Here is a 26,184-nt window from a genome sequence, read left to right as displayed (position 1 = left end):
TTGAACAGTCTATCTTTTCTCCACTGAACTGCCTTTGCACCTGTGTCAAAATCAGTCCCGTCTATGCGGGTAGGTTTATTTCTAGATTCTCTATTCTGTTTTATCGGTCTATTTGTCTGTCCTTATGCCAATACCACACTGTTTTCATTGCTATAGCTTTATATTAAGACTTTAAAAACAGGTAGTGTTAGCTCTCCAACTTTGTTCTTCTTTTTCAAAGTCATTTTGGCTATTCTAGGTCATGTGAATTGTAAAGCAGCTTCTCACACTCTGCAAAAAGCCTGCTGGCAGTTTGAGTGGGATCACCTGAAATCCATACATCGGTTTGAAGAAATTTGACATCTTAATAAACTCAAATCTTCTAACTCATGAACATATCTCACCATGTATTTAGGTCTTCTAAATGTTTTATAGTTTCAGCGTTAGATTTATTCCCAAGTATTTCATATTTTTGATGCTGTTGTGATATTTGAAATTTTTTATTTCATATTATCTGTTGCTAATTTATAGAAAGATAATTGTTTTGTATATTGATTTTATGCTTTGCAGTCTTACTAACCTCACTTCCAGTTCCAGTAGCTTGTGTGGATGCCACAAAAATGATTATGCCACCTGCAAGTGAAGACCGTTTTGCTTTCTCCTTTTCCAATCTGTGTACATTTTGTGTCTCTCTTGCTTAGTGTACTGAACAGAACTTCTAGTATAAATTGAATAGAAACATGAGGGTATACATCCTGCCTTTGAAGTAGTCTGTTACCATCAGTTATAATGTTAGCTATAGGTTTTTGGTATATGCTCTTTTTTTTTTTTTTCTCTCTTCAGTTTACAATAATAGTTTCATTTTGGTCTTTTTGATTTTCTGTTTACAGCAAAACAGAATTGCATGATTATCTTGTTCAACAATCAAAATTTACGGAAGTAAAACAGGTAATTTACTGGCAGATAAACCCATATTTCTGAAAATGTTGACAATTCTTTCTAGCTCTAAAATTCTATGAATTATCAAAGAATTAAAAAATAATGAAATATGTTTCAGATGTGAATTAAATATAGAAAAATTCAGCATAAGGTATATCCAGTGGGAAATGGTATATGCTCTTTATCAAGTTGAGGAACTTCCTCAACTTGTTCCTCAACTTTATTCCTCAGTTTGTTCAATATTTCTATCAAGAATGGATGTTGGCTTTTGGCAAATTGTTTTACTGCATATGTTAACATGAGCATGTGGTACTCATTTTTGGTTTAAGAGGGTGAATTACATTGATCATTTTTCAAAGATAAAACCAAGCTTGCTTTTCTGAGACAAATCCCACTTGGTCATGATATGCTATCCTTTTTATATAGCGTTGGATTCAACCAGCTGAAGATTTGGAAATGATGTTTCTATTTATGCTTATGAGAGACATCTGTCTTTACTGTTCTTCTCTTATAATGCCTTTGTCTTTCAATATCAGGGTAATGCTGGTCGTGTAGAATCAGTTCAGAAGGATTTTCTCTCTTCCGTTCCCTGGAGGAGGCTAGGTATCATTGTTATTATTTTGTCCTTAAATGTTTGGTAAAATTCAGTAGTGAAGCCATCTGGGCCTGGAGTTTTCTTCATGGGAAGGTTTTTAACTACAAGTTCCGTACCTTTTATAGATACAGGGCTATTGCAGTAATCTGTGTAGCCTTGAAGGAGCTTTGGTAGTTGGTGTCTTTCAAGGGATTTGTTTATTTCATCTCACCTGTCAAATGTATTGACATAAAGCTCTTCATGGCGTGTCCTTGTTATCTCTTTAATATCTGTAGAATCTAGAGTGATGTCATCTCTCTCACTTTCGATATTAATCATTTATATCTCCCCTTTTTTGCCTGATCGGTCTGGCTAGAGATTTGCCTGTTTTGTTTCTTTTCTCAAAGAACCAGCTTTTGGTTGCATTCATTATCTTCTTTATTGTTTTTCTGTTTTCTGTTTTAATTGATTGATACCCTGATCCTTATTACTCCCTTTGTTCCCTTAACTTTGTTTTCATTTGCTTTGTTTTTTTCTACTCTCTTAGAACCGGAGATCATTGATTTGAAGTCTGCTTTCTTTTCCAATGTAGGCATTTTGTGCAAGAATTTTCTCCTGAAATCCTTCTTTAGTGGCATCCCACACATTCTGACCTGTAGCGTGTTTATTTTCACCAATGAGATTGAATCTGTAGATGGCTTTGGGTACTACCGCCACCTTAACAATACGAAGTCTTACAGCCCACGAGCACAGATGTCTTTCTGTCGATTGATTTACATTTTTAAAGAGATTAAGCATTTCCAAAGAGTATTTTATGTGGGGAAATGCTTTAAAATTTTAGCTCGCTACTACAAAATGCACTGTATAAATGCATGTAAGAAAGTGTAGATACATGAATGCAAAACCGAAATGTCCTCTGGTGCCATAACATCTAGAAAGCCACTGTTAATCTTTTGGGATAGGTGTGGGTCCAAAATATTTTCTATGCATTTACACCACTAAGCGTATGTTCCATTTTAAGAACTGGAGTCACTTCTAAATGCTGTCTGTATAACCTGGTCCATTACTTAACAAAGATCCCGTTAGTGTATCTGCGTATCAGTAAATACACATTTATGCCATTATTGTCAATAGCTGCAGTGTATATTCCATGTCACTGTCTCACCACGCATCTTTGGTTCAGCCTTTATTTGGGGCATTTAACATTATTCCAACTGTTCATTTCCAAACAAATCTGCTGAAAACATTTTTAAAATAGATTTGACTTTACCTACTAATAATAGAGAACAGGACTCCAAATGCATTTGCATCTCAGAACCACAACCAGACACATGCACATGTTATCAAATGCACCACATAATTGTGTGCCTTTTTTCTGGCATTTAGCTCTACTCTGCCCAGGTTCAGAGAATCTCCCCGATTAGTATGATGTGAGCACAGCACCAAGTCTATGAAAAAAGAGATTCTAACGCCCTCCACTCCAGTGTAAAATAAGTAAATACAAAGCATAGATAATCCTACTATCATTCATGCAATCCTGAAACATGCAGTATAGAGAAGTATTGTATAAGAATAAAAACATAGGTGGCTTTTACTATTTTATTTTTTAAAAACCCTCTCTTAGTTCTTCCATGGGTTTGATTCTATTTCAACCTATGTTCCATTATTAACATTTTGTATGACCCCATCTCACAATTTTTAAAAGGGGGATTTCCAATCCAGGTTAATATCATGACATTAATGTTTTTCCAAAGCACAGAAAATACAGAGATTTACCGTGGGAATATAAGGGGAATATAAGGTTAGTTTACCACTTAAAAACCAATCATTATAATACACCATCTTAATAGAGTTAAAGAAACATTTATACAAACTTAATAGATGCAGCAACATTGCTTAACAAAATTCAAACCCATTCATGAGTTAAAAAAAAAACCCCCACAACTCTGAAAACTGGGAATAGAAGGGAACTTCTAGAACTTGTGGGACATTTATGCAAAACCTCAGCTAACATCCTACTCAGTAGTAAAAGACTAAATGCTTCCTCCTAAGATTAGGAGCAAGGCAAGGATGTCCACTCTCAACACCTCTGTTCAACATTGTACTTGAAGTTCTAGCAAGTATAACAAAGCAAGAAAAAAATGAAAAAGCATCCCAAGTGGGGCACCTGGGTGGCTCAGTCAGTGGAGTGGCCAACTCTTGATATAGGCTCAGGTCCTGATCTCTGAGCCTGGGGACTGAGCCCTGCATCGGGCTCCATACTCAGCAGGGAGTCTGCTTGAGGGTTCTCTCTCCCTCTGCCCCTCCCCCCGCTCTCTCTCTCTCTCTCACAAATAAATAAATGAATCTTTAAAAAAAAAGGATCCCAACTGATAATAAATTAAACCATCTTTATTCATACAGAACATAATCATTTGCATAAAAAATCCCAACTAACCTACAGAAAAAATTGTAAGAGCAGTAAGTGAGTTAGCAAAGTCTCCATACAAGGTCAGTATACAAAAATCAATTGTAATTCTGTATACTGGCAATGAAGTACTGGAAATTTTAAAATAAAATTTGAAGTACCATTGGTCATACCTTCAACAGTGGCATAATTAGGAATAAATTTAACAAAATAAGTGCAAGACTGTATGCCAAAAACAGTAAAACATTGCTGAGAGAAATTTAAAAAGATCGAAATAAATGGACAGATGGGAAGACTCACTGTTGTCAAGAAGTCAGTTCTCCCCAGATTTATCTCTAGATTTCACACAATCCCAAAAAAAGTCCTAGAAGGTTTTTTTTGGTACAAATTTACAAACTGATAACTAAAATTTTTGTAGTAATCAAAGGATCTAGAAGAGCCAAAACGATTTCAATAAAGAAGAACAAAATGTGAAGATTCACACTACCTGATTTCAAGACTTACAGGAAATAAGTAAATAAGAGAATAGACATTCAGATCACTGGGATAGAATAGGGAGTCCAGAAAAGGCCCAGACTTATACGATCAATTGATTTTTCACAAAGGTACCAATGTGATTCAGTGGGGACAAGATCGTCTTTTCAGCCATTGGGGCTGAAACAATTGGTCATCCAGATGCCAAAAAGAGAGAGAGAGAGAGAGCCTCAAACCTTATTTCACGCCATATATAAAAATTAATGCAAACTGTATCATGAACTAAATGTAGGAGCTAAGACTATAAAAACCCTATAAGAAAACATAGGAGAGATTTTTTGTGACTTTGAATTAGGTAAATAATTTCCTAGGCCACAAAAGCCAAAACCATAAAAGGCTGTCAAAAGACACATTGAACTTCATCAAAATTAAAGACAGCTGTCCTGCAAAAGTCCCTGCTAAAGAAAAGGCAAGGATTAACCACAGACGGGGAGAAAATATTTGCAATACATATACGGTCAAGGACTTGCATCCAGAACACCTATAAAACTCTTATAATCAACGGTTGGAAGACAACCTTAAAATTTAAAAATAGGTAAAATTTTTGAATAGACACTTAACCAGAGAAGATATACAGGGATGATCAATAAGCACATAAAAAGATGTTCAACTTCATTAGTCAATAGGGAAGTGCAAACGAAAACCCCTACCGCAACGACAAAAACTTAAAACACGGCTGGTACAGACACGCAACAGCTGCGACTTTCTCATACACTGTTGACGGGACTGCAGAATAGTAAGCCATTGGGAAAAAAAGCAATTTGGCAGTTTCCATTAAGTTAAGCGTGTAGCTGGGGTGTCTGGGCGGCTCGGTCGGTGAAGCGTCTGACTCTTGATTTCAGCTCAGGTCCTGATCTCAGGGTCGTGAGATGGAGCCCTGCCTGCTTAAGATTCTCTCTCTCTCCCTCTCCCTCTGCCCCTCCCCCCACTTGCGTGCACACACACTCTCTCTCTCTCAAATAAATAAATAGTTTTTAAAAAGCATATTGCTGTGACATACACATACACATGCATATATATATATATATATATCCAACTGCGAGGTAATTACTCAAGAGAAATGAAAACATATTTCAAAACAAAGACCCGTGTGCAAGTGCTCCCAGCAGCTTTATTCATAAAAACGACAAATTTGGAACAAATCAAATGTCCATCAATTGGGAATGGGTGAATGACGGAATACTACTCAGCAATAAAAAGGAATGAACTACTAATGGGACAAAAGAAAAAAAGATCAAAAGCTTAGTGAGTAAAAGAACTCAGAAACAGAAGACTACATGTTATGGGATTCCTTTTATACAGTGTTCTAGAAAAGGCAAAGCTTTGGGACAGAAAACAGATCAGTGTTTGCCAGGGGCTTAGGTTGTGAGGAGGCGCTGGATTTCAAAGGAGCACAGATGAACTCTGGTGTGATGAAAATATTTTGTATCTTGGCTGTGGTGGTACTTCCATGATTGTGCATTTGTTTCTCAAAACTCACTGGTCTGGGTACTTTAAAAGAATAATTTTACTTTGTGTAAATTATTCGTCAAACAAACGGATTAAAAAAAAAAAAACCTGTAAAGTACATAGGTTTGGTTTGGGATCCTGCTCTCCATTTCAGGCCTCTCCTGCCTATCGGCCCATTGTACCTGACTGTCGAAGGCTCACCGGGTGAGACTCCCATCATCGTGTTGACGGAGTCCAAGCCTATCCTGTGGAGCGCTCTGACCCTCTATCAGCCTCAGTATCAAAACTTACCTGCCTCATGTCTCCTTCCCACATTCCCTGGTTCTTAGCTAGCTGTTAAGGTGGAGATTTTTACCTCTGTTTATTTTTCAGAAAGGGATCCCCTAGTGAGCCCTTGGTGGTAGCTGCTTCTTCCACATTAAGGGAGGTCAGTGGACCCTCCTGAAGAACACACATTCAGAGAAGATACGAGCTCTGATATAGGCAAAGGAGTAAGTTGTGGGATGGTCTCAGGACTCCTTTGAATACGTCATTCCGAAGACGATACTCTAGGTGCATTTTCCGTAAAATATGAGTAAACGGTCTCTGACTTCAGATGTGGAAGGTACACGTGAGGAACATCCAAGACGGGCTATGTGTGGAATGTCATTTTCAACGTGACATATAAATAAGTTCTTGCTTTCAATGCATCGTTTCACCTAATGATGGATAACTGCAGCCCTGCTTCTCTCTTAAATTCCCAACGGAAACTTTGCGGTCCCACATTTCTTTACCCACCTTCCAAGGACCTGTAGTAGCTTGAGTAGGAGCTAAAACTTCTATCTTAGGGGGGAGAACGCTAGCCTCTATGCGAAAGTTTAAAAGACATCTCTAGCAAATAACAAAACTTCCATTACAAAAATGTCAAAGCTTCAGCCTTTAAGGCTACAATATAGTGTATTATTAATGACAGGCGTTATACTGGAACTACAGCTCTGGGACTTCCTCATCTCGCATAACTGAAACTTTGCACCCTTTGACCAAGAGCAACCCATTTTCCCCTCCCCAGAGCCCTTGACAGCCATTTTGCTTTCTGCTTTGAAGAGTTCAACTATTTTAGGTGCCTAATAATACTGTATTCTATACTTCAAACTTTGCTAAGAGAATGACCCTTATGTTAAGTGGCCTCATCAGCCGAAGAAATAAATAAGTAGCGTGGGAGGAAACTTCTGGAGGGGATGGAGATGCTTATGGCATAGATCGCGGTGATGGTTCCATGGATGTATACTTATATCCAAACTCGTCAAGTTGTACATACATGGTGTATGTACGGCTTGTTGGGTGTCAATTATATCTCAATAAAGTTTGTTTTTAAAAGCTCCAGCTAGAGCTTATTTACTCCAAACAACAGCAGACAATAAAAAGACTAGACCCCCTGGTTTCATTATCATTAGATTTGACCTGCGTGTTTTCAGGACTGCTCTGAGAGAAAGGAGACTATTCCTGAATAAATTACTGGATTTCTCTGGAATGCAAGGAAAAATTTTAAAGGGGAATATAACTATTTTCTCTGAAATTAAGATTTCCAATAAGAATGATTCCATGCTAAAAATATCAAAGATTATTATGTTCGTTAAAAAAATTTAAAAATAGGGGCGCCTGGGTGGCTCAGTCGTTAAGCGTCTGCCTTCGGCTCAGGTCGTGATCCCAGGACCCTGGGATCGAGCCCCACATCGGGCTCCCTGCTCCGCGGGGAAGCCTGCTTCTCCCTCTCCCACTCCCCCTGCTTGTGTTCCCTCTCTCGCTATGTCTCTCTCTGTCAAATAAATAAATAAAATCTTTTAAAAAATATAAAAAAATGTAAAAATATGTACATATGTAATATGCATACTATCTATATAATACAATATATGTACATATATATGTGTGTACATACATATATATTAGATTAGGATTAACATACTAAAAAGCAAAACAAAATCCAGGCTACTTAACATACCTTAACAATTCCAGCAGCATTAAACACCAAGACGTTCAGTGAACATAATACAGAGGATATTTATGTCCCATTTTATTTGATGTCACCTCATCCTGTTTACATTATTCTTTGATGTATTCATAGGATATATACTGCCTTCAAACAGTCTTGCCATTTTCTAAAGAGAAGCCAGCGTTCTAGGAAATCACTATTGTACCTCGAGTTGCAGGAATGTTTTAATATCTTATGACTGTTCGCCTCTGATCAGAAACTCCCATATCTTATGGAAGCAGACTCTGTGCAGATTCTTCTTTTATATTAAGATTTTATTTATTTATTTGAGAGAGAGAGAGAAAATGAGTGGTGGGGGGACGAGGGGCAGAGGGAGAAGGAGAAGCAGACTCCCCGCTGAGCAGGGAGCCTGACTCGGGGCTCCATCCTAGGACCCCAGCATCACCAACCGGTCCGAAGGCCGCTGAACAGGGAGCCCTACTTGGGCAGGATCCCAGGACCCTGGGATCATGACCTGAGCCGAAGGCAGATGCTTAACCAGCGGAGGCACCCAGGCGCCCCCTGTGCAGATTCTTCTTATGCCATTGTTCAGCTCGCACAATCTTCCAGCCATAAAAAGTAAATTCCTTTTTTAGGGTGAGTGAATAAACATGTATTTCTGCTTAATTTACTCAGCAGTTCTACAATTAGTCCAAACATATCCCAGTTGCAGTTTTACAACCGTACCGATTTTTGTTCAGTTTATGAAATTAGTATAAATAATTATAAACATGCAATATAGCTTCAGAAAGGATAAATTTAGTATTTGTCAGTTGTTTACTATGCGAAAGGCACTGTGCTCTGCACTGAGATGGGTGTTACAGATGTGCATATACCATCCTCCCTGGGATCAAAGAGTCGTAGGAGAGAGAACATGTATGCAAATACGTGTAATAAAAACCCTGAATTGTAGGTATAGCCCCAGTGAAGCACAACCGAGGTTCAGAGAAGGGACCAGGAAATGCCTACTGCAGGATGTGGCCTTTGTTTAGGGAATGGTAGCAGCACATTGAGGCTGATGTGGAGGTTGTGTGAAGGTGAACGGATGGCAGGCAGGCTAGAAATTTAGGTTGGTATCCGAATATGAAAAATCTGGGTTACCACAATAAGGAATTTGGCGCTTCAAGAAATGAGATGCCTTGCAGGAGGGGAGATACTCAACCCCTTCTGCTGCCATTGGCCACAGTCTTCCTTGTTCACTGGAGACTTCGACTCACAGCCGCCTTCTCCATTCCAAGCCCTGTCACCGTCATCCTTGGTGATTTCAAGTGTCCACAATGGACGACCTTTCCAATCCCCTGGTCTCTCTATTTCTTAATCTTTGTCCAATCCCCACTTCGGCTACCCACTTGCATGTCAACACTTTGGACTCTGCCATTACCCAAAATGCTTTCCTCTTTGAAATCTTACATTCAGATTTCCCATTCTAACCATGGCGGCTCATTTTTCCAGTTCTTTCATTCTGTTGCTCTCATTACACCTGTACTTTGGCAGCATCAAAACCTCTATCAGTCCTCTCTCATTACGTCCACGTCAATGTAGCTTTGATCCTATTATCCATAACTTTTATATTCTTTTAGTATCCTCAGTTACTTGTACCGTAATTTTTTATTCACACCTCTTGGCAAAAATTCGACTTTTAGGTCTATCTATCTATCTGCTCTCTCTATATCTATACAAAGGTTGATAAAAAAAAAATCTCTCCAAAATACAGAATTACATGACACCTTCCTAATTTTCAGTCTCAACTGGGGCTCCCACACTATTCAGCAGACCTGTATTTCACTGATCCGCTGCTTTTCTCATTTCTGTTCCAACCTTGTGCTCTCATTTTCAGAATATGACCTCAACTTCTGCTTTACAATACAGAAAAACTAGAAGCCATCTCAAAGAAATTTTCTCAACTTCCTTGTATGCCAAGTATAAACTCACCAGCCTCCATAGCTGGTACCTGAAGCCATAGGAAAGATTGACATAGTTCAATAGGTAGTGTGCATATAGAACATTGATTTTCAGTATTTAGAGTCTATCTGGATCACCTATTTTAATGCAGCGTCGTGGGTGCTGTGAGGTTCTGAGACAGTAAGGGGCAATGACATTTACATTTTTACTGAGCGCTTTAGGTGGCGATGACGCACGACCCACATGTGTTCCCAGAACCAGACTTTGAAAAATAATGATGTAGAGTGAGAATAGAAGAGGGCTAAGAGCAGAACCTTGGGGCATACCACCACTTAAAGAGGAATCCATATGGGTGATCAAGAAGGGGAGGAGAGGGAGGAGACCCAGGAAAACATTATACCACAATAAAAGGGGGGGGGAGAAGAGGGAATATCAAGTGGGCAGGTGAGATCAATAATACCAACTATCCCAGAGATATCAACAAATAAAACCAAATAGGTCTATTGGGTTTATACTTAAGAAAGTGGGGGAGATAGCTGGGGGAGATTTCACTATGAGGGAAATGGTAGACTGCCGTGGCTCATGGATGGACTGGGAGATAAGGTTCAATAAACTTCAAGAAATGTAACTACAAAGGTGAAAACATTAGGGCAGAAGTTGGAAGAGATGATGTTCTAGACTGAAGACTGTTGGAGGGTAGAGGTTGCATATTTGCTTTTATCCTTAGGACCCAGTCCAGTCCCACCAAATGTTTGTTGAATGAAATAATTCCTCCAATTGTATGTGCTTATGTGTTTCTCTCCACAGTAACAGTTTGATTTAAATAGTTCTCGAAGACTCCTAGTGGCAAAGTCTGAGGAGGCAATTGTTTGGTGCTCCCTAACTGCTTAAGCTTACTAGAGGTCGGGGAAGGAAGAAGAAGGAAGGTGTTTTGTTTTCAACAACTGAGAGGCTAACTAGTCGAGCCCCGACTGCTTTTTTTTGTTCAATTAATAATTGAGTCAGAAACTATGTGAGAGTTGGAAGAAATGAGTCTAGAAATGTGGCTGGGGACAGATCGTATAGGGTTTTGAATTCCAGGTAAGAAATTTGTTATGCCAGGCAATTAAAAGTTTTTGAGTAGCGAAATGACAACATTCGTAGGTATTTAAGTGGATGTTTCTGACTTAATTATTTTAAAGCCTACCTGCCTGATAGGAAGTATACCTCTCTCTTTTGGCTCATGGCATCTCTAGCCATTTGCTGAGATGCAGTGGAATGGACTGGCTAGTAGTCTTATAATAACTTTGTATAGTGACAGACGGTGACTAGACTTATGGAGGTGAGCATTTCACAATGTATACACATATTGAGCCCATATGTTATACATGTGAAACTGACATAATATTGTCAATTATAATTCAATTAAAAAAAAACAGAAGCTTTCAAATCTGCCTCTACTGCTTACTCGTGGTGTGTCTTAGCTGTGTCTTGCTTTTCTCATCTGTAAAGGCAGGTTGTGAGGATTCAGGGAGCTAATGTTGGCCAAGTATTTGACACAGGTTAAGCACAAAATACATGTTGGCCATTATTAGTGTTATTATGGAGAATTATGGGGAAGTCTTACTGGTGTTCTCTTTCTCCGACCAAAAACAAAGATTTTCTTTTCTTGGAGCTTTACACCTTTGGAGATGGCAATAGTCAGATCCTTTTCACTGTTACATTAAATGCTTTCTGGAAATAGCAACCCAGGCAGCGTTGGCCACTGTTACTGTCCCTATCTCTGCGGACACAGACATGCACAAACTGAGAAAGTTCTAATGCCATCTTGAGTAATTTTGTTGATTGTTGGATAAAAAAATACTCTCCTGCAGATGGTCTGTGCACTCTGCAGCTTGAGATTGCAAGGTAAGAATCCCTAGTGCCTTGCTTCCATATTAGTGACAGAAAAGGAGGCTGAATCTATCTTTGCATTCAGTAGGACTTTAAAGAATCTGCTAGTTATCCATTGCCTGTCACCAAATTTTATGTAATTTTTCAAAGGATTGAGCTATAAAATGCCTTTTGGGGGCACACAGCACTTAAAGTGAGCGTCTTGTTAATGATTTATTTAGCTGATTGCCTTTTGCTAAGATGACATTACCCATCAGGCTTTGTTTCAAGCCCTTGGACATCAAATGGGAATTTTTCAGCAATTAGAATAGTAGCACCTCTTGCTTTTGAGATCCCTGAAGCAACAAATTGATGTTTAAACTATTTATAATTCAGTAGTGGCTGAGAGGACAATTTGCTGTGTATTTCTTGTAACACAACTACATCAAGTTTTTTCTTTAGAAATTCTTCTGTTGTGTTAGGGTGGCTCCAACCATTTCTATTCCTGGTGTGGACTCTAAATCCTCAAATAGTACTTAGTGAAAGAATTGATAGAGGTCTTTTATTGTAAATCCATTTTCAGTACCAAAATATTAGAAACTGGATTTTATGATGTGACTCATAAAAGCAAACAAAACAAAACCTCCTAATAGTGAGGGAATGGGGAAATCTCAGACTAAGGTCTTTTCTCTGGGATGACTTTTCTAACACATGGACCATTAGTTTCAAGAACTGATACAAAAACCAGAACATAGGAATAAGAGCAACTTTCCATCACTTTTGTATTTATTAGGCTGTGTTTTTCTCCTTTTCCCCATTTTCAAAAATTCCTTGGGTATGAACTTAGCCAGGACAGCTCTATAATTTGTGCCGCCCAGTGCAAAATGAAAATGTGAGCTCACTTGTTCAAAAATTATTAAGAATTTCAAGATGGCGGGGCACCTGGGTGGCTCAGTCAGTTAAGCATCTGCCTTCATCTCAGGTCATGATGTCAGGGTCCTGGGATGGATCCCCACATTGGGCTCTCTGCTCAGTAGGGAGTCTGCTTCTCCCTCTCACTCCCCTTCTGTGCTCTCAATCTCTCTCTCTCAAATAAATAAAATCTTTTTAATTTCAAGATGGCAACAGGCAAACATTAAACCAAGTGCATGGCTCTTCCAAGTGTGAAGCCCTGTGTGACTGCACAAATCACACACCCATAAAGCCAGTCCTATTCCCAGCTTTATAGAATCCCAGATGGGAACCTTTGCAGGTGAAATATCACCTTTGTCTTGAGTCAGTGGTCCAATGGTCTTCAAAATTTTACAATGTCTAGGACTTTTGTCACTTCTTTCATTTCCTGTCCTTTTCTTAACATCTTTCATGCTATATCTTGAAATAGAGCAATGTGCTTATTTTGGTATTGTAAGAATCCTCTATGCTTTACTTACTTTCAGATTTTGTCTTTGATCCTTGCTAAAATATCCCTTGGGTGTGCATTGAACTTTGATGATAAAACGCCCACTCAGTGTTTACTCTCATCGGGACTGGTCTTCCTCCGAGTTGCAAGGTTTGTGTTGACCAATTTGATATTAGAGTGCATATATGTTTTTTCTGTTTGTTTTTATAATCAAGAAATATGCACAACTCTTCCTTTGTTTATGATTGTGGGTTTTTAAACTTGAATCTTAGAGCTACTTCTCTCACTTTTAACTTAGGAACTTCCTTTTTTTTTAAGATTTTACTTTTAAGTAATCTCTACACCCAACATGGGGCTCGAACTCACAACCCCAAGATCAAGAGTCACACTCCTGACTGAGCCATCCAGGCGCCCCAGTTAGGAACTTCCTTTTGATACTAATCCTATCTCCATACCTAGCTTGATTCACTCTCATTGTTACAGCCCAAACCTTTGAGTTGATTTTCATCAATTATTCAATTGTTGGATTAAAGATCTGCTCAACTTTTTATATAACAGATTGGCTTAGCCGAATATCTTTTTAAGGTTGTGTTCATTCTCTCATGAGGAGCTCTTGAAATTTGTAGGTTTGTCCACATTGGTATATTCATTTGGAGAAGACTGACTGCATTGCTTATCAAGAAAATAGGAGTGTTCTTCATTTCCCTACTAACGTGTTTTCCTCATTGACCTTTTTTTTTTTACACATTTGTTTTAGAACTTTATTTACTACTTTTCTACTCCATTGTTATCTTCACACACACTACCTTATCATGTGTCTCAAGGTCCCTGAAACTTTTTTTTTTTTAATTAAGTCTCATTTATAGAAGTGCCTAGTACAAAGCTACACCTGTAGAGAGTCATCTGGGAAGATTTCTCTTAAGGTATCCTCAAATTATGCAGTGATGCTCTCAAGACAGTCCTTTTGTGGGGACACTACTTATGAGAAGATGGGGTTTCTTGTTCTTCTTTGATTTCATAGCAAAGAACCCAGACTCCACCTTTGCTTCAAGTCTGAGACCAGACTCTGTAGGTAGTTAAGAATTCGTCATGCCTCTGAAGTAAAATCTCACTCACTGGTATTTCTGAGATGACCTCCATCACTTTCACTTCCCAGCACCACATTTCTCCCTACCAACAGAAGAAACTCACTCGTAGTAGAGGTAGTAGAGCTTGGGCTGCTGGTCACAAGGGTGGAATACAAAGCCCAGCAGAAGTGGTGAGGTCTACAAATAAATCAGCCAGGGATTGAAGCTCCTTGTAAATGTTATGTGGCCCTAATTAATTGCTTACCAAACTCTTACAGTACACTTGAGGTCATTTGCTTCCTTGCTGGCTGTCAGTTCAGCTCAGGTTCTGCAAGGTTCACCATACTTTTGGGAAGCAAGTGCATCATAGCACATCATAGAGTGAGTCCAATATTCTTCTAAGGCTGAATATACATTTGGCAGAAGCCATGTATTTGTGTCATCTAATAGCAAAGAAGCAAGGACTCCAAGTTGCCCTTTGAAGATGATCCACCCCCCACACCTTCTTGCTTTCCCTGCCTGCTAAGCTCAGGGCTTGGGGTGAATGTTCGGGTGAAGATTGATTACACAGGAATTCCATCCATTGAATTGATAGCAAGAGCAGTCACCGAAGGTCAGGGAATTTCAAATAGGTATGAAAGATTCAGGGAACTGTTTACTACTCTGATTTTAAGGCAAAGCTACTGGAAAATGTCTAATTCTTATGACACTAAGTGAGATGCGGCATTTATGATTCTACCTAATGCAATTTGTGGGATAAGCTGTCTGAGAGGGCTCCCAAGCTTGGCTCAACAGCTGTTGCTGATCATCCAGTGGAGCAGAGATGTCTCCATGGTGATCTTCCTGTTTCAGCCAGAACAGGGATTCCCATAGGGTTTAATGGCCTGGCATAGTTCTAGCATCCTTAATAAATAAAATACTGTATTACATAAGGGAAAATGTGAAACCTCCTTTCAGAGAGAGGTGACAGTAGTGATTTTTGTTATTTTATGTCAGTAGGAGGTAGATAGTGAGAAGAGATTCAAATTGGAGGTTATTAAAACACCTCTATTCTTTGAAGTGTCTCATTTTCTCCATTCTTCAATCATGTAAATGACCAATGAACAACCTTCCCGGGGGTATGCAATTGATTGCACATTACAGATGATGAGAAGGATGCTACGTTGAGGGAGACAAATAGTAAAATAAGCAAATTTTATGGAGAGGCATTTTCTCATTTACTGTCCTGTTAGTTTGGGAACATTTAGGGGAGGGGGAAAATGACAAACATGTGACAATTTAGAGAACATCTGTAGCTGGGTATGGGTGAGTGTAGGCCAGGGATTTGATGATTTAAAACATAATGAGAAAGATATTAAATCTTTCTCTCCCTCCCTTTCTCATCTATTCTATGATCTATTTCCCAGATGAAGCAACCAAAGTGGTACTGGTTTTGAGAAAGGGAGAGAGACTCTAAATAAAACGCATGGTCATTGGAAGCCTCTGCAAAAGGAACATGTCCCGTGGGGGCAGAGGGGCAACCTACTGGCTCATCTCAGTGACGGGTTGTCTAATTGCTACCTTGAAGAGCACGGAGGCTTAGCTCTAGAGAAGGGAACAAGAGACACTGCATTGGGGGGTAGTAACAGGACAAGTCAAAGATGGCAGTGGAGAGCAATGGGCAGCGGGCACGGAAGAGCGAGCCCAAACTGATGGAGTGCTGACAGGCTAGAAGCCCCAGAAATGCGGTAGAACTGCAGTGAAATAAAAGAGTCACATCCATGGCCAATAAAGAAGAGGACAGAGGCTCCTTGGAAGGGCATTAGACCCCAAGATAACAAAAGAGGTCTTGATGATGTCCATGAGCCATTCTAGTCAGGGCCTGTGGATCCAACAGAAACAGCGCTTCCCCACCCTGGAGTTTTCGATTTAGCGGCCATGGATGGGAATCAGCAGTCCAGATTTTTTAAGGTCTTTAGGAGATTCTGACACTTGTCCAGGCTTGACAACCACTGTTTCTAGAAGAAAGTAATTACTAAAGTGACCTGAATTCTATCTAGGATATATTATCCTGCTGTTTTGAAAACAAAATTATATAATAGATAAAGAAGTTACAGATAATTCATATTTTATTATTTATTTATTTATTTTTAAAGATTTCATTTATTTATTTGAGAGAGAGAACGAGTGGTGGAGAGCGGCAGAAGGAGAGAGAGAGAGAGAGAGAGAAGCAGGCTTCCCATCGAGCAGGGAGCCCGATGTGGGGCTCAATCCCAGGACCCGGAGATCATGACCTGAGCCGAAGGCAGACGCTTAACTGACTGAACCACCCAGGAGCCCCGAGAATTCGTATTTTAAAATCTGTGATATTTTAAAATAAATAAATAAATAAATAAATAAAACCTGTGCTATTTGAACATAAAGTCCCCTCTCTTTTCAAGACAAAGCATAACTTTAAGACCTTATAGTTTAGGGCGCCTGGGTGGCTCAGATGGTTAAGCGTCTGCCTTCGGCTCAGGTAATGATCCCAGGGTCCTGGGATCGAGCCCCGCATCGGGCTCCCTGCTCAGCGGGAAGCCTGCTTCTCCCTCTCCCACTCCCCCCACTTGTGGTCCCTCTCTCGCTGTCTCTCTCTCTCTGTCAAATAAATAAAATCTTTTAAAAAAATAATTTAAAAAGGACAATAAAACAAAACTAATGTGTGGGGCCACACTCCAGTGTGGAGCCAAGATTAAATATTTCATTCAGGGTGCCTGGGTGGCTCAATCGGTGAAGCGTCTGCCTTCGGCTCAGGTCATGATCCCAGGGTCCTGGGATGGAGTCCCGCATCGGGCTCCCTGCTCCTTGGGAGCCTGCTTCTCCCTCTGCCTCTCTCTCTCTCTGTCTCTCATGAATAAATAAATAAAATTTTTTAAAAAAGAAAAGACCTTATAGTTTAACAGGTACCCACTGGGTCTATTCCTGTTTGGTGATAGAACACTCAAATATTCAGGGTTGTTTTTGCTTGTTTGTTTGTTTCTGTTGGCTGCTAGTGGTGGGATTGTGTGTGCGCGTGTGCGTGTGCGTGTGTGTTTCTGTGTATGGGTTGTTTACTTAAGAGGGGAAAAAACCAGTTTTGAACAGTTAATCCTCTATCCCTTGAGTTCAGAAAGAATAGCAAACGTTGTATGTGTTTATATAAATGGATTAAGCTTCAGACCAAAAATACAAGTCAAAAACATTGACAGGCTGTATTCACAAGACCTACCTAAGAGGTGGAAGCAGCCCAAATGCTCACCCTTGTATGAATGGATGAACAAAATGTGGTATATACAATGGAAGATTATACAGCCTGGAAAAGGAAGGCAATCCTGTCACATGCTATGATATGGATGAACTTTGAAAACCTTATGCGAAATAAAACTAGCCAGTCACAAAAAGACAAAAACTGTGTGATTCTACTTATATAAAGTATCTAACATAGTCAAATTCATAGAAACCGAAAGTTGAATGGTGGCCGCCAGGGGTTGTGGGGCGGAGGAAAAGGGGAGTTAGTGTTTAATGGGGGCAGAGTTTCAGATATGCAAGAGGAGGAAGTTCTGGACATTTTTTACTCAACCAGGTGAGTATACTTAACATTATGGAACTGTACCCTTAAAAATGGTGAAGTTGATAAATATTATGTTATGCCCCCTTTTTAAAACACAATTAAAACAAAAACAAAAACAAAAACAAAAACAAAAACACTGGCAGTCTCTCACAACAAGCCAGCCCGGGCTTTCTTTCCAAGCCTGTGGTAATTTTGAACTCTGGCATACATTTGTTCTGAGCTTCCAATAAGTTGTTTTAAAATAGTCTTCAGACATCCTGTAAGTTATTACATGTACAAACTCCTCCATTCAGTTTTTTCCTTGACGTCCACAGTTTTTCCATGGCTCCCCTTTCCAAATATTGAATGCACAATGGATTTATTTCTTTGTTTTTTCTATTCTGAGTTTCATGGTGTCGTGATTGCTATGAAATAGGAAGTACCTGTGGGAAATGAAAATTTCCTGCTTTTCCCTACTTTAATCCCAGATCGGCCACTTCTAGCTCGTATGCAGCAAAATAATACTTCTGTATTCTTGGCACTTACATCTCCTAGGTAATCATGGAGCTCTCAGCCCCTCCCTGTTTCTCCCCTGCCGGTGCTTATTCAAACTCGTGTCCACTTCCATTTTCTTTGTAAGAAGTCTCTGTAATCCATCTCTTATTTAATCATGTCATCACGCTTTTCAGAACTCTCTCTCTGATGTGTTCTGTCGTTTTGAACCTGAAGATCCCTGAACAATTTATTTGCTATTTCAGGGGTGGGAGTGGCTCCTCTAAAATTATTCCAAAATGCATTTCTGAGTGAGAGAATATTCTTTCGCATAAGGAAATGTTGTGTGACCGTGTAGTCCAGAGGTCAGTGGCCTTTTAGAGTGTGAGCATAAGAAAAGTTGTCACTCTCCATAATAACACTTTGAATGTGGGCTATCTGTTAAATGAGAAAATGCACAATGACAAAAAAAAAAATCACTTACTATAAATTCAGTAACAACTGTTGAATCAGTCACAACATGTAGATATATTTGAAGAAGAAGAGTATACATATGCGAGAGACGTATTGTTTATTCAATCTCCAGACAACAATTACTGGGCATAGAACTCCAAGCAATTTCCCTACCACCATCCAGCCCACCACCCTCCAAGAGCTCTGCGATTTGAACTTCCCAGAGCTGCGGCGTGGACTAATTCCAGGTACATTTCACTTGCGGAACTCCGGAGAGAGGCTTATGTAACTGAGCCTAAGCACCTCCAACCAAGGAGATCGCGCTGGCTTGCACTTCCCATTCCACAAGCTAATGGGGCAGCACTTCCTAACTCCTCTGTTTGAGGTTCCCTGCCAGCCTCACACATTTGTGTCAGCCAAAGGCAGTGACTTGTGGCAGTTCTTCATTTTTCCTGATCTGCGGCTTCGCCCCAGCTCATCTATGCACTCAGGTCAGGGCACGGCCGAGGGGTCCCGCCCCCGTGTTGCAGAGGTGAACAGCAGGGAACCAGTTACAGGGGTGTGGATTTAGAGACACGCTGTCTCATGTCAAATGCTATTTATTATCACTTCACGTGTTAATCTTGGACAAGTTGGTTAAGCTCCCTGAATTTCTTTTTTTTTTTTTTTTTTAATTTTGTGTATCTGATAGCGCGCGCACAAGCAGGGGGAGCGGCAGAGGGACAGGGAGAAGCAGGCTCCTGGCTGAGCAGGGAGCCCACCGTGGGGCTCGATCCCAGGACCCCGAGATCACCACCCAAGCCTAAGGCAGACGCTAAACCGACTGAGCCACCCAGGCGTCCCAAACTCCCGGAATTTCTATAAACTTTTTGGGTAAATGGAGGCAAAAGCAGTTGACAGGCTACTGTGGGCTTAGCTAATTAAAATAATGACTCTAGATCTATGTTTTCTAAAGGCTTCAAAGCTGAGGAATAGCTGCCTTCCTCTTTAAAATCATTAATAAAGCTATTAAAGAAATTGTGCTCAGTGCCGACCCCTTGGTGGATAGCTTATACTCAGGTTAGAACCAAAGTGTGTAGCTATTAACTATGCTTATAGTCTTTGAGGAACTTTAGAACTCACAGTCATTTTCTTTATTCAAGTATTTTGATTTAAAAAGTACTGTATTATGATATGTGTGTGTGTGTGTGTGTGTGTGTGTGTGTGTGTGTGTGAAGGAAAATGTAGCAAGTAGCACCAGATCATGAAAATAGCACTGGACGATGCTTATTGCCACATTATTTACAAGAGCCAAATTATGGAAGCAGCCCAAGTGTCCAGTATCCATTGAATGGATAAAGAAGAGGTGGCATACACACACACGCACACGCACACACACAGAGAAAAACAAATGCCATATGATTTCACTCATATATGTAATTTAAGAAACAAAACACATGAGCAGAGGGAAAAAAAAAGAGAGAGAGACAAATCAAGAAACAGACTCTTAACTGTAGAGAACAAACTGATGGTTACCAGAGCGGGAGGTCGGGGGATGGGGGAAATAGGTGAAGGGGATTAAGAGCACACTTACCACAATGAACATTAAGTAAGGTATAGAATTGTTAAATGACTATGTTGTACATCTGAAACTAATATAACACTGTATGTTAACTATATTAATTAAATTAAAAGAATTAAAAGAAAAAAATAAAAATAAAAAATAAAATAAAATAAAAAATAAATAATAAAATAAAATAAAATAAAATTAATAAAAATTAAATTAAAAAATAACACTGGACAGCAATCAGATGATCTCTACTATTGGCTGAATTTATTATCTTAGATAACACTCTTACCTTGTCTGGGCTTCAGTTTCTTCAGCTATAAAATGAGGCGATGGAGTAGCTAGTCACAAAGGGCCCTTGTAGCTCTGCTTTCTCAGATTCTGTGTGTAGGTCCTCTTGCAGTCAATTGAGATTAATGGCATTATTTTAGAAAATGTGTGTTAAAAATATAGTTTGTGGTAAAAACTATACCATCATATTAGGCAGTCACTCTCCAAACAGATATTTTAGACTGAGCATCTAGAAACTAATGATTTGTGAGATAATAAATACTGGAGGGGCGCCTGGGTGGCTCAGTTGGTTAAGCGTCTGACTCCTGGTTTCGGCTCGGGTCATGATCTCAGGGTCGTGAATTGAGCCCCATGTCGGGCTCTGCGTTGGGTGTGGGGCCTGCTTAAGATTTTCTACCTCTCCCTCTGCCCCTCCCCCCTGATCAAACTCTCTCTCTCTCAAATAAATAAATCCTTTAAAAAATGTGTTTAAAAAATAAATAAATTTTTAAAAATCTGAGCCCAAACCCTGGTGTATAACATCATTCTTCACCTAAAGGCACTAGGGAAACATGGAGAAATGGTTGATTTCAGGGCTAGGACAGGGAAGGGACAAGGTGAGCCTAGGACATCTTGTCATGTCAGAAAGCAATGAATTGCTTAGAACATAACTGGGTTGGGGGAAACTGTCATAAAGACACAGGCGCTTGCTTGGAGGAGCTCCCACCAGCCAAGGGACAACTTGAGCCTCAAGATAATTAAGTAGTAATTATAAACTGTTGTGGGGAAAGTGGAAAATTATGAGGCCGTATCCATAATAAAGAACTCGGGAGGAGGCAAAGCTCTTGCCTACAGTTGAATGCTGAATGCTGACTGCTAAATGTGGAGGAGGCACTGGAGTTGAAAAGTCCTCACAATTAAGATTGGATAAAATGAATATCAATGGATGTTAAATCTAGGCGGAAATTTTGGCAAGGAGCAGGATATTTGCATGGAATTAAAGTGTCCCCCTACAGGCTGCTTATTAGTTGCAGGGGGAGAATCGTAATTATGTAGTGGAGAAATTGGACAACTATTTGGCCAGGTGATCAATATTAACATCACTAATGATGGACAGATCACTGTGTACCTTTCATATGATGCCCCAAGAAGATCACAATGCCTATGTAGTATTTCAGCCTAGAATGCATAGCCTGAAGATAATCATGAGTCAGACAAACCCCCCAAAAAGGAACACTGAACGTGTCAATGTCGTAAAAAAATGAAGAAAGCTTGTGGAATGTTCCAGATTAAAGGAGGCTAAAGAAACATCACAACTAAATGCAATACCTGATCTTAGACTAAAGTCTGTACTAGAGGGAGGGAAATGTTATAAGGATGTTGTTAGAGAAACTGGAAAAAGTGCAATGTGGGTATATGGATGGTAGATTGGATAAAAATAGTGTATCTAGTATATCAATGTAAATTTATGAAGTTGATAACTCCCGATAGAAGCATACACTGAAGTATTTGGGGTTAAAGGAACATGATGTATGTAACTGACCTCCAAGTGGTTCAGGAAAAGAGGGGGCAGGGTGGAGAGAGAGAGAGAGAAGTAAATGATAAAGTACATGAGGTAAAATGTTGACAAGAGGTGAAGCCAGGTAAAGGTTGTTATACACATACACTTTACACTATATTTTGCAACATTTCTGTATGTCTAAAATTATTGCCAAATAATAAGGTAAAAAAAACTTTACATAGTCAAAGATTTCTTGGATACAATCCCCAAAACACGATCCATAAAGATATTGGGAAATTGGACTTCACCAAACATAAAAACTTCTGTTTTGGAAAGACACTCTAAAGAGAATGAAAGGACAAGCGGTAGACTAGGAGAAAATCTTTGCAAACCATATGAAGGACTTTGAGCCAAATAAAAGACTCACATCCAGAATGCAGAAAGATTTGCAAGGCAATAAATGTTGAAAACGTTTAAAAAGCTGAGCCTCGATCTTGTTCTCTAACACTTAAAGGAATGAAGGGAAGGCAGAGAATGGCAGAAAATACAGAATGATGGAGATACGGGGGAAGAAAGTCTCAGAACGAAATAATGAAACCAAAACCCCGATAAAAATGGCAAAAATGTTTGAGCAGATACTTCACCAAAGAACATATACACATAGCAAATAAGCACATGGAAAGATGACCAATCCGGTTGGTCGTTAGGGAAATGCAAATGAAAATCATAATAAGACACCATATCAAGGGGAGCCTGGGTGGCTCAGTTGGTTAAGTGTCTGCCTTCGGCTCAGGTCATGATTCCAGGGTCCTGGGATCGAGTCCCCCATCGGGGTCCCTGCTCCGCAGGGAGCCTGCTCTCCCTCTCCCCCTGCTTGTGCGCTCTCTTGCTCTCTCTCTCTCTCAAACAAATAGATAAATATGTCTTTAAAAAAAAAAAAAGACACCATATCAACTGTTGGTGAGGATGTGGAAGAACTAGACCTCTTACATACACTGGCAGGAATTGAAAATGGTCCAACCACTTTGGAAAATGTCTTGACATTTATTAGAAGTCAAACCTGAACTTATCATAGGATCCAGCCACTCTACTCCTAGGTATTTCCCCAAGAGAAGTGAAAGCGTATTTCCACATAAAGACTTGCATGGGAACGTTCATAGCGGCTTTATTTATAGAGCCAAGACTGGGAAACTACTCACATGTCCACCATCGGCTTAAGGGATGAGCAGAGTGTGGTAGCAAAACACTCAGTGTGGTGAAAAGGAATGAAGTGGGGATACAGGCACCAAGTTAGATCATTTCAAAATAATTACGCAGAGTGAAAGAAGCCAGACGAATGTGAGTTCAGACTGCATGATTCCATTTATACAAAATTCTCGAAAACGCAAACTAATCATCAGAGACAGAAAGCAGAAAAGTAATTGCCTGGAGCAGGAGGAGAGGGGGTGGGCGGGAGGGAGGCATTCAAAAGACGCTTGGAGAAACTTGGGAAGGTGGCTAATACGGAGTATTAGCTCGATTGTGTTGATGGTTTCATGAGTGTGGGCATGTGCCAAAGCTCATCAGAACGCATGCTTTAATTACGAATGGTTTATTGTGTGTCAATTGTGTCTCAATAAAGTTGTCTGGAAAAGGGGCTGGCAGCATGGCTGGTCCCCAGGCTGCGTTCACTACAGGAAGGTTCTCCTGTCTTTCTTCTAGAAAGACCCGCCCCCTGCTCCCTCTAGTTCCTGGTGCCAAATAACATCAGTTTTTGTTATAGTAGTTGTTTTTTTTTCCAGAAGTTTAAAGACAAAAATTAAAACAACAAAATGCATACACAAAAGCCGAGCATCAGTCAATTCTGTACACAAAGGGGAGTGACAATTGACCACTTTTTTTAGACTTTAAGATAGGTGGATTGATAAGAGATAGATGCCTTCTCCTTCCTCCTCCTTCTTCTGACAACTAGGCTTTGCAAAGATTTAATAGGAACAATGGTCACAACCTTGGGATAAGAGCTTCTGGGGCGATTAAAGAGCAAAAACAAACAAACACAAACCACTCAGATTCCATCTCAAAGCACCAGCAACTCAAAAATTCCTGGGACTATAGGCAGCGACGTGTCTAGTAACAACAACCACACATCGAAAAGGAGCTGTTTCTTATTTCTTCTTCACACAGATGGAGATTCAAGGAGGCAGCAAATTATCTCTCCTTCTTTAGGGAATGTATTCTCACATGCTCATTTGAAGTCCCATTCTCAGTTGAAGAATGGGATGGGGTTGGGTAAGATGGGTTTGAGGTAGGAGGTCAGAGAGGGGTTCCCCTTCAAGTCTTGATTTGAAATGAAAATAATGTCCTTGCTCTCAGACTTGGAAATTGCTTTAAAACCCAGGCATTTATGATTTATTAAGTTTTAGGCTCAATAAAATATTTGTTCTCTGCAAATATTGACTCTCTTCTGAGTAGGAACTGACATTTGTACTGAGGAAGAGTTCCTGTCTGCACAGGTTCATCAGATACCACTGAGCAGATCCAAAAATGGATTACTGTCAACATTTCTTCTAACTCCTTAGATGGGTCACTGAAGTTGTCATAGTAACGTGTTTTGTTAATGAGCAGCAGAAGAAAGGCAAAGGACTGAAAGATAAATGAATGAGCAAAAATTGTAAGACAAATATTAAATCCAAGCTTTAACTTAATTCCGTCCAACCAGTGGGTCAGGTACCCATGAGCAGAATGATGTAGGCCTATTGTGAAGATACTCACTAGAAAATATGGTTTAAAATATTTTGGTGTGTTCAAGTAATCCTTTTAAAGATTTTATCTATTTATTTGACAAAGAGAGAGAGAGAACATGAGCAGGGGGAGAAAGAGGGAGAAGGAGAAGGAGGCTCCCCACTGAGCAGGGAGCCCAATTCGGGACTCGATCCCAGGACCCTGAGATCATGACCCCAGCCGAAGGCAGACACTTAACCGACTGAGCCACCTAGGTGCCCCAGTTTGTTCAAGTAATTTAAAAGGCCTGAAAAACAAAATTAAAAGGTTAAGCTCTTTTACAGCTTATATGATTTCTCATAACAGAGACAAGTTTTAAAATGTTCATGTAGTACAGATCAGTAAACCAGGCCTTTCTCTCAAAATTCCTGTAACTCTTTGGATATTGAGTGGAATTAAGAGGGAATATTATGACAGCATGAAATCAGAGGGCCCGAAATGAGTACACAGTAGACCCATGGAAAGACTAGAGTAAGGCAATTTAAGGAATGGCACCCTAAGTAAGGCAAAGTAGGCATTTACCAGATGTGGATGTTCCTAAAGCAGGCAAGGTTTTTTCTCCATGTGAATAGGAACACTTAGAGTTGGGATTAACCATGGTCGGGCTCTGAGGCGATCCTGAGTGTAAGACCAAGGTGAGTTTAAGGAGGCTGTTGCTTAGCCAAGAAAGGGAAACCAGGGTGGTATTAATGCAATATTTGGGACTAAAGAAAAAGTCTACTATTTACCTATGGATTTTGTATCTTAAAATTCAGGTTCTTATTTTTATATTTATCTTCTAAAGGTAATAGCCACATTGTTAGTTTTTGGTCAATGGTTTTAGAGAAACAAAGAAAAGAAAAGGAGCAACATTTGATTACATTGCATCTTTTTAATTTGCTTCTCAATTCTTCTCTCAAGCCTATGTTCAGCACTAACAGGACAGTGACCTAAATAACAAATGGGGTACCAAAGAGACGCTAACCTGGCTCTGGAGTGTTGAGTGTTCCGTACATGTCGCCCAATTCAGCGAGGTCTTACCAGAATGAAGATTTGCAATTCATGGAATCCAGACTTGAAAAATGCCTACTTAATCTTCAATGTAATTACCTGGTGTTTTAGTTCATCACTGTATCATGTTTCTCCACGGGTGTCCAACTAGGAAAGAAAACAAACAAAAAAAGCAAATAAAGACATACAAATAGAAAAAAAAAGGAGGCTAAGAAGTTAACCAGGCAATTTCTTTTGGCCAGAATAACAAGGTATTGGAGGCCTGGCTAGGAAATTTAAAACACCTCCAAGATTCCAAAAAAAAAAAAAAAAAAAAACCACACCCAGCTCAACACATTCTTTTTCACACATGCAAAGCCTTTCAGATCCTGTGACAAAATAAAGCCTTCTTTTTAAAATTTTTTAAATTTTTTAAAAAATATTTTATTTATTTATTTGACAGAGACATGGTGAGAGAGAGAGCACAAGCAGGGGGAGCGGGAGAGGGAGAAGCAGGGAGAAGCAGGCTCTCCGCCG

This window comes from Neomonachus schauinslandi, chromosome X (assembly GCF_002201575.2).
Source record: "Neomonachus schauinslandi chromosome X, ASM220157v2, whole genome shotgun sequence".
Taxonomy (NCBI): Eukaryota; Metazoa; Chordata; class Mammalia; order Carnivora; family Phocidae; genus Neomonachus; species Neomonachus schauinslandi.
Note: the sequence above shows the minus strand (reverse complement) of the source record.